This window comes from Phalacrocorax aristotelis, chromosome 2 (assembly GCF_949628215.1).
Source record: "Phalacrocorax aristotelis chromosome 2, bGulAri2.1, whole genome shotgun sequence".
Lineage (NCBI taxonomy): Eukaryota > Metazoa > Chordata > Aves > Suliformes > Phalacrocoracidae > Phalacrocorax > Phalacrocorax aristotelis.
The window spans coordinates 2,421,488-2,431,412 of NC_134277.1; the positions used below are offsets into that span (position 1 = coordinate 2,421,488).

General features: G+C 44.4%; 1 long non-coding RNA gene across 1 annotated transcript; it reads left to right on the plus strand.

The window, feature by feature from the left end:
- The first annotated feature begins 5,390 nt into the window (after nt 1–5,390).
- Nucleotides 5,391–9,526, plus strand: LOC142053857 (uncharacterized). Its single transcript, XR_012659346.1, has 3 exons — nt 5,391–5,545; nt 6,686–6,913; nt 7,306–9,526. It is a non-coding gene; the product is annotated as an uncharacterized LOC142053857 (long non-coding RNA).
- The last annotated feature ends 399 nt before the right edge of the window (nt 9,527–9,925 follow it).

Here is a 9,925-nt window from a genome sequence, read left to right on the forward strand (position 1 = left end):
TCCCCTCCTTATGAAGATCTACAAGACACTGTGGTAGCAATTAAGAAAGAAATGGTGGGAAGAAAGATCTTCTGAGACCACAGCAGGATTTATAAGTTGTTTTTTTTTTTTCCCAGGCTCAAAATAGATAATTTCTATAGACTCTGCAAAACAACTGATGTGAGGTCTTGTGACTGTTGGATAGCTCTCAGGAGATGCCTGTCTCTGCCATGAACCTGCTGAACAGTCTTCAGTGACTCATTTCGCATCCCTGGGCCTCCGTTTCACCATCTATATATTAAGGGTAATGGTAACGATTTCCTTTCCAGTGAGACGTATTTACAATACAGTTCAATACACAAGACCACTGGCAGCTGCTGTGATTCTCTCCCCCCTCCAATCGCCTAACTGTGTGCTTTTCATTTAATGTGCCTACACCAAAGTGTGGAAAACAATATGGTCTGTGTAGTGCTTTCCAGAGGGGAAAGAGAATGAAAAAAGAAAATGGACAAGAGAGCTCCAAGAGATGATATTTGGAGCTGACCAGCTGTGTTTCTAACGTTGTGTCTCAGATGCTGGTCAGGTTCCAGAGGCAGAAGCTCCTTCCAATCCTATCTGGAAGGGGAAAACATCACTGTAAATAAACACATTTGGGGTACTTTTCTCTTAACGAATTTGGAGAGAAGCTCTTGTTTATTTTTTCAGGGAACTTTTGAAGCAAGCCAGCTACAGGCTGCAGCTGGGGTCGGGTGTGTGCACACCAGATCTCAAGTAAAAGCTTTCTCTGGGAGCTTTGTGTAAGCGGGAAGACCTATCCTGTATATGGTGTGTAGACCCAGCTACTATATCCTCTGGGTAGGGAGAGCACAGCGTGGGTCTAATGGTGGGTGAGAGCCTGGCACAAGAGGTTATGTGCTAAAGGAATGGCCATGCTCTGAGGTTGCAGATGGGTCATGCCATCAGTGCAGAAGACGACTTCTCTGTGAGGGCAGCTGTGGTCTGTGTTCGTTTTTGTGAACATGCTTGCCAAGTGTGGTGGGTGGCATCCTGAAGAATGAGAGAAGTGGAAGCATGGTACAAGGACATGCAATGCAAACTTGACTGGGGGAGCTTGAGCTGGGGAGCTGGGGAGCTGGGGTAGGTGAGGTTTATATGGGACGACTCTCATGCAATTATCAGATTTGGCTTACCCCAGTTCAGACCATCTTAGGGATGCTCCAATTTATGGACTGTCACTGTGATCTAGAGGAGAGTCATCCAACTGAAACCTTTGAAAAACAGTGTCATCAGAGCATTCCCTGGCATTGATTTTTGGGGCTCAGCTCTTGACTGTGCTAAAGCCAATGAGGGTTTTTGCTATTGGCTTCGGAGTGGTCAGGCCATAAGATCTGTCCTTGAGGAAGTTTCCAAGCTAGAACACAAAACAGAACAGTAATGGAAAAGAGCTGCTGTTTTCTATAATTGCCTTCATTGCTGACGTCCTATTTTTCTTCAGTCAATCAACTCCTGCCTTAATTACACTTTAGAGAGCCTATGGACACCAATATTTGCAGGGCTGATTCCCAGAAACATTTACAAACCTGCCTTGTTTTTAAATGGACTGAATTGTGCTGCCTGTTAAAATAAATGCACTTGTCAAATCCCTTTCTTCAACAGCCTTGCCTTACACCTCGCCTTGACAGTGTAATAATGTCTGTAAAAACAACCTAAAGGCCACTTTCTACCTACAGCCATTCCTCAGTCCTCAAATGAATGGCAAGAAGGGGGTGGGGAGTGAGAAATAATAAGTGTGCACTCCGGGATAGTGTCACAGGCTCAGACCCTTTGGCATCACAAAGACTGGTGGGACTAGGAGAACTGTACACACTTCAGAAAATGCTGGGGGAAAAGAAGCTAAGAAGAAGTGATGGAAATATTACATGAAGATTATTAAGGGGAGGGGAGAAGACATGTGCTCTGTTGCTGTTGTGAGGTTTGGGGCTCTGGGATGGACAGGCGCTTGATCTCCTGAGTGATGTGCTTTGCCTAGAAGTTGGATGTGTCTATCTGGTCCGGAAGATGTGGTTTATGGCTTCTCAGCAGCTCAGGCAACACTGAGCTTTCACATGTTGGGATGAGGGGAGGGGACCAGGCAGCTCCTGACATGGAGAGGGAGAGATTGAAAATGGATGTTGGACAGAGCTGCCAGGAGACCCCAAGCATCTCAGCCTTTCTGCTCCTGCAGAGAGAGGTTTCTGGAGAGTCATGCCCACACTCTCCAGTTGCTCCATCCATGGCAGCCACAACCAGGCTGCTTCTCAGGGCTTGCATATAGGCAAAGGAGGCAGTGGAGCACAGCCATTTTGCTGTTCCCCTGCTGCCTCCTGCCACTGTAACAATAGCCTCACTCTACACACCAGGAGAGTATGATACTACAGGGAACGTGATCTTGGCTTGTACTTGTAGACAGGGGCAGCCAGAAATCAAACTAGAGTATGGTTACCCCAAACATACATGAGCAAGTTATGCAAAGAGGCAGAGGAACCACCCCTTTGACCCGTGTTACAAGCTCATTTTCCCAGACTCTTGGGACCTGTTGATTTTCCAGATTGCTGATGACCCTTCTGTCTCTGTCTTGCTGTTTGTTTGCATTAGCTCTGTAGGAGAGAAAGGTAGGTGTCTAAATGTCTTAACGAACACCTCACAACATTTGAGTCCCACTGTGACTTTGTGTCTGTGCATGTAGGGTCCCCATGCTTTGGGATGGGAGTCTCTACTCCCTGTTTCATGGAGGTGTTTCGTATTGGTTGTAAGAGTCTGTGGAGCTCTCCAATGTCATTGTGGCTTCGCAGCACTAAATGCCACACAAAATGAGAGGAGGAGGGATCAGTATCTTCAGGTGCAGGCAGGCTTAATACAGGAGGAAAGGGATGACACCTACAGATAGCAGAGTGAGGGATTTACTTAAATTCCAGAGTCTTTGGGGACATTCATGGCAGAGCCATGTTTTGAACTTGATTGCCTTCATGTGTAAACAACTGCTTTAAGTGCGGGATTTGAAACAGGGAATTTGGGAGGTTGGGGGCACATCATTAGACCACAGTAAGAGAGTTAGTGTCTCATATATTAAAGTGGTAACATGGGAGATTTTTACTTTGATTCTTTTCTGGAGCCACCTGTGCTGCTGTACCTTGGTTCACAGCACACATAACACACCAGTGAGGTTGTGCTACACATCCTGCGTCTCATCCGTGCATTGCAAGACTTACTACAGCCCATCTCCTTCCCCCTTCACCCTTTACCCCTGGCCTTGCACGGGAGGTCAGACTGCATCAGGATCTTCCCCATGCAGGGTTCATGCCAAGGACAAGCCAAGGGGATCTCAGAAGCATGGGGTGGTCAGTGGAAGGCCTCAGCCTTGCAGTTCATGTTGGTATTTCCCACGTCACTTGCTATCCCATCAACAGAGAACAAGAGGGCTCGCTTGCAGGGAGGTCTCCTTGCTGGATGGTCTGTGCACCAGAACTGTGCTGTGCTCATGCTGCCATTATCCTGCTTCAGGTTGTCCTTCTGACCCCCCAACAGCCTCATTTCAACCTTGCTTCAGAGGCACCTGGTGCTGAAGGACCTCTCAGGAGGGTCAAGACTGTGCTCTAGGGAAGTGTGACAATATCAGTGACCAGATGTCCTGTAGCCTTCTTCTTCGGTAAATCCCCAAGACCTGGGTCCTTTCTTCACAGCAGTGATGGAGAAACTGTGGAACAGAGAGACGACATAAGTTGTCCAGCTGGTAGCTGGTAGCAAATACGGAAAAAAGGTCTGTTTTCTCCTGCACCCCAGACAGGTGGAACTGAGTGTTTAAATCCCATGTAATCATCTGCTTTCTAATGCAGCTGTAATGTAAAGGAAGAATGGCAGAGCTGGGGGGAGCCAGCATGAATCATACTCCCCCACCCCAGGATCAGATTTACTGTGGGACCTCCCCAGCTATCAGCTTCTGCATTTGAAGACTTTTCTTGTGCCTCTTCAAGAAAGAGGCCCAAAGGATTGCCACTCGCACACCTCCTGGTGCAGCCAAAGAGTTAAATCACTTCCCATCACTGAGTGGGATACAGAAACAACTTTTCCTCCTGCATCCGCAGCTGCCAACAGAACTCAGTGACAGCTTTATAAATCACACCTGAAGCAAATAAAAATGCTGTGTTCAAAATGAGCCCTTATCTCTTCTTGTTTGCGTTTAGCTATTTTGTTTCTAAAGGTCACGGGTGGAAGCAGAAGGAGCCGTCACGGGGTGATGTATGTTGCCTTTGGCACTGGGTGACTAATTTGCTGTTAGGGAACAGTAACACGAAAATGAATGGCAGAAGTGGGGGTGGGGGGATGAAGAGAAGAGGTGAGAAAAGTTATGAAGCAAGCACACATGTTAAAGAAAAATGAAAAGGGAAAAAAAAAGAGATGTATCTGCATAGCCTCCAAAATCCATGCAGCCATTGAAGAAAAATGGGAAGGACAGACAAAAACCAAGGATTTCAGCTAGATCCTGTCTTATTTTTCATTAAATGATTGAGAAGCACTTTGTTTTGTGTCCAGGAGGGGAAGGTTCCCTTTTACCTGGTACCTCTCAGACACCATCTTAATTTGCTTTGGACACTCACTGCACACCTTATCAGGGTGTATCACTTATTAAGGTGTATCACCTTAATAAAAATGCCATATATTCTCATTAACCGCTAACCTTTCAGCCTGGAAAGGAGATGGGAAGTGGGAGGAGAGCTATTACAGAGCAGCAGCCATTACATTTGCTAATAAAGTAATAAGAGAGCTCAGATCAGAAGATTTCCCTCAACATCTATGCAATGCCTCTAAAAACCTCTCTGGGCTGGCTCATCACTTTTGGAAGGGCACTGGATGATGGAAAACCCACTGTCCCCTGGAGAAATCATTTTAGAGGCTAATGCCCCAGACTCTAAAAAGTCAGGGATTTAGTTGAACCTGAATTTGCTGAACTTTAGCTCTGTGTCACTGAATCTTGTTATGTGCCCTCCTGATAAAGTACAGCATCTGCCTGTGGTTGGACAACAGAAACACAGGGCAACATCTCAGCCACCAGGCCCCTCCTAGCTTGTCTGAAATGGAAACAATGACATTTAGAGTTCTTACCAGTGATTTGTCTAAAAAGAAGCTTACTTTGTTAAAAAAAAATCAGTGAAAATTGATTTTGTCCTGGTGCAAGCAAGCTGTTCCTCTGGTGTCTTACAAACACACTCTCAGAGAGCACCTCAGTTATCCTGAATTGTAAGAAATGCCTAATCCACAACGATTTGCATTTTTTGAGATCCACGCCCTCTGTGGCAAAAAAATCCTTTTCCTTATTCAAAGAACAAGCACAAACAATTTGCTTAAGGCTCCCTGGCAAGTCCCAGTGTTGAAGCAGTCAAGCAAGTACAAGCAAGGCCATTTTGATGTTTGTCAAATAGGGCACCACAAACCTTAGTCACCAGAGAAAATTTAAGCCAAGTCTTGTCCAGCTCAGGAACTTAGAGCACTTTGAACGCATGAAAGAATTAAACGACATGTCCCTTCTGAGGTAGGTGAAGTATTTTTATCCCCATTTTATGGCTGGGTAAACTCAGACAGCGAGAGGTTAAGCGACTTTTTCAGTGTCACAGTCGGCTGGGGAATGCAAGAGGTGAAGCAACAGGCGGAGGCTGACCTGGGGTGGGTGTCTGCGTGAGTGTGTTTATGCACGCTTGTTCAAGAATTTCGTTCCCTATAAAGCACATAATTCCATTTCACTGAGTACTAGTTTAAAGTATGTGCCTCGTGCAGGAGGTGGGAATGGAGCCTGTGGATGAAAGAATCAAGATGAGGTGAAACAGGAACACAAAGACAAGTTGGCACAACAGTAGCTGGATAAAAGGATTAAGGAGTCGGCTAGGTTGTAGAAACAGGAAGCACTGTCTCTTTCTGAGACGACTGGAATTAGTTCAAAGTGCCCTGCATGGGATGTAAAAGCCCTGGGCTTTGAGAGGAGCAGACAGGCCCAGCATACATGTTTAGATGTGACCCAGGAGAGCCAGAAGCAGGATAGATCAGTATTTTGGGCCAAGATTCCAAAACTGAGGAGCTGAAATTCAATCCCTTGTGTCTTTTGATGCCTTCTTGGGTGAGGGAGCAAGGACTGCTTGGGTTGGGAGCAAGCCACTGACAACGGGAATCATCTTCTTTCTGTTAGAAGTCTAAAATGGGCATGAATCAGCTGCCTACCCATGGCCAAAGGTCACTGGAGGTGCCAAAATCAGGAGAGTTTGATATGGGTCTGGCAGATATAACACAAGTCTTACAGGGATCCCTCTGAGGCAGTAGCTGGAGGTCATGTTGACACTGCATGTCTTACCAAATGGTAACAGGTACCTATTTAGGCACCTGAATCTTCCCTTTCACTGTATGAAGACCTCACAGGTCAGCGTCTCTGTGTGAACTAGAGCTGTCCATGTGTGTACAACCAATTGCTTTTGAGATGTCCCGGCTTCCAGCTGCTGATCCACATGGTCATTGCTCCTTTGTCGTTTCTGCCAGCTCCATGTCAATGCGCCATCTGTTTTTTTTCCATACTAAGCACCTCAATTTAGACAGCTGAATTAAACCTCTAATCAGGACATCCAATGTATCCAAATAATGGGTCAGATCACCCTACACACCTACTTTTGTTTTTTGACCAATATAGACCAGAAGAATAAAAAACCATCAGAAGTCAGAGAACAAAGATCAAACAGGGCATCCATAGCTGATTGAATCTCAGGTGCAACTCCAAGTTCACTGGTGATATTTAAGCAAAACAGATTCTTGTGACCAAGGAACCTGGTGTGGAGGCAAACAGATGCTTGGAAATCCCTTCAACACCCCAAAAAAGAAAACCAAGGACACTAGAATGGAAAACAGGAACCACAGTGAAGTGAGTATACCGAAGGTTTACATTTTGCCTGGGTCATTCTTTTTTGAGTTATGATATTTATTGGATATTTAAGGGTAGAAGGAAAGATACTATTGCACCAAGCTGAGTTTCTAAAGGGCTGTATATGAATCTCGCCTCTACTGTAAAGGCTCTAACGTGGTTCAGCATCCTGTTTGGGAAAAGGATATGCTGATTTCAGCTCTCTTCTTCCACACTTTCTTTATACTGCATACTCATCCTATGCAGAAGTTATTGCTACATAACACTGAAGATGCCCATTCAGCTGCGACTATAATTTACATGAATTATGAATCATCCTGCACATAGGTATCATTTGACTTGTGATCCATGGGGATTCACTCCTCTTTCCTGTGTGACTGCTTTTTTCAAAGGTATCACCTAGATGAACCTGCAAATCCCAAACCAGACTTCAGCCATCATCCTCCGACAGTGATGTCAGTTTGCTGCTATGGAGACAGTGACATCATGAGGATGTCCAGCAGATGAAAAATTTCAGGTGATGAAAACACAATGGGAATCAGACACATTTCTCTAAAACACAGATCCTGTTTGATTTTCCATGCTTGTTCTGAACTGAGGAGAAATTGTGCATTGTGGAAGAAATACCCCATTGCGGATAAAGAGGGAGTATTTTGGTTTGTGTTTCCTGCACGTCTGCCCACCCAGCCGTAGGGCAAGATAATTTTTTCTTAAACCAATAGTCCAGGGAGAGCAAGAGGCAGCTTCAGCAGGTGATTGACTGAGTATGTGGAGAGCAATGTTCACTGGAAATACCATTTCTCCTTGGCTGTAGAACCTTAGGAGCTTGTTTCACTTGTCAGACTATGGATACCACCAGCCAGATGGGTTCTTTCAGGTGTCTTTGACATGTACAAATCACTGACAGACCTGACACAGGGCCAATGGGAGACCTTCAGGAGCTGGTGACCAGCTGGGCTACCTGAGGACATCTCAAATGGCCCCATGTGTGAGCAACTCCATCAGGCCCTCATGACTCATCTAAGATCCCACAAAAGGACTGCAGCAGCAAGCCCTGGTCTCTGCTCTGTTAGAATTTAAACAACATCTCTGCTCATAGCTCTGTAATTCCTGCCGGCCTTGGAGGAGTACATCTGAACCTTCTTCTTCAGCAGAGTCCACATCCTTGCCTTCAGGAGATGGTTCAGAAAACCATCTGAAAGAGGTCTCAGAGATCATAATCCATACCTCACCCAAGGGCAGAATCAAATATAGAAATTATACCCTGGCAAATACTTATGTAACTTGTATTTAAATTTCTAATAACAAAGGCTCCATGCCTTCTCCAAAGTGACATATTCTTACACCATGTTACTGTTGTCACTAGAAAGTTTTCCTTAGGACAAAATTCATGTTGCTCCTCTGTAAACTTGTGCTGTTTAAACATCTACAGATTAACTTGTCCACCCTAGGCTCCCTTTGCTGTCAATCGAGATAAACAAACATTTTTAAACTAAGGTTCACTAGACCCATTTTAAACGTCCATGTCAAGATAACATGCTCTGCTTCTGTGACTATCTTCAGTAGCACAAAGAAATCCTGTCCCAGTTATTTTATTATTTCCCTGGAAGAAGTATTTTTCTGTTTTTCCCACTCAGTGTACATGGCCTATCCACTTCCTTTTTGCAGACACGCGTTTAAGATAATACTTTGATTTGCCCTCCAACTTTTTACTTCCAGAATGAAGAATTATTTCCTTTGATCATCTCATTTCTTCTAAATCTCTGATCATTTTTGCCACCCCACCATTCTTAATTGTCTGAAAACCATGTTAGAAACAAACATCATGATAAAAACTAGACAAAAAAGGTGGGATAGAGGGGTAGAAGAAGGACATATTATCTAACAACAAGGCCACATAATCATGAGTTTTGTAGATTTGGCCTAAATCTTGCCTGTTAGCTCTTCCATATGGGTCACCTTCAGATAAGAGAGATTTTGCTCTTCTCAAAATCACGTTTAACCCTTGACTTTTCCACAGAGGCTGCCAAAGAGATGATTAGTAGCTCCAAAAGAGCAGTAGTGGTTTGGACATGAGAGGCATCCCTCTAGAAGGGACCACCAGCTTGTCTTTATGGAAGCCATCAATGACAGACACCTCCGGGAAGCGACCTCCTGATGCTGTCGGCCTTTGCCACCCTGGAACACTGACCCATAAGAGTGGATGGAACTTAAAACCCATTTGCTAACTATTGGGTTTATATTGGTTTTGCCTGATCCTCCACATCAGGTTTCCTAATTGAATTACGTGCACTGTGTGTAGCACCGACGCAGTAATTACAGAAGATCTTGTGTTCGGCTGTGCTTCTGCCGAGGCTGAGCAAATAGGATTAGAATTCTTCCTCCCAAATTGGCAGTGCAAATTAAATGTTTATTCTTTCATGTAGGGAAAATGTCAGCTGTTTCAAATTACCTGCGAAAGATCTCAAATGTTTAAGAATCACAAAAGATAAAAGTCTGACTTCTGATTGAAAATGTTCTGTAGGTTTGGGGTTTTTTTTTCCACCCTTTTTGTCTCTTTGGATTGAGATCAACCCATTAACTGAATAAATTTATGCTATTTTTTTTTTCCTTCTTCTTCCCTTTTTTCATTTGTTAAAGTCAGTAAGGTGCTCTAGTCAGAACTGATCATTTTACTTCTATAGGCTCTAAAATTCCAGTCTTAAAAGGATACTGTCAAGTCAAATTTGACTCCAAATTAAGTTTTGGGCTGAGAGTCAAGAAATATGAATTCTAATCCCAGTGACCTGCTGTCTGACCTGATTCACCTCTTTGTACCTCGGCGTACCTCTAGGTAAAATTGAGGTACAACGCTTCTTTCTGCAATGACTTGCGTCTCCCGTGATAGCCTTGCACTTCCAGGCACCACAAGACAGCTTTGCCCCCTTAAAGAAGAATGACATGGAAAGAAAGGTTATTTAGTAGTAAAAGAAACAGGCTGCGGAGGCACTTTTAGCATTGCACAGCCAAAAT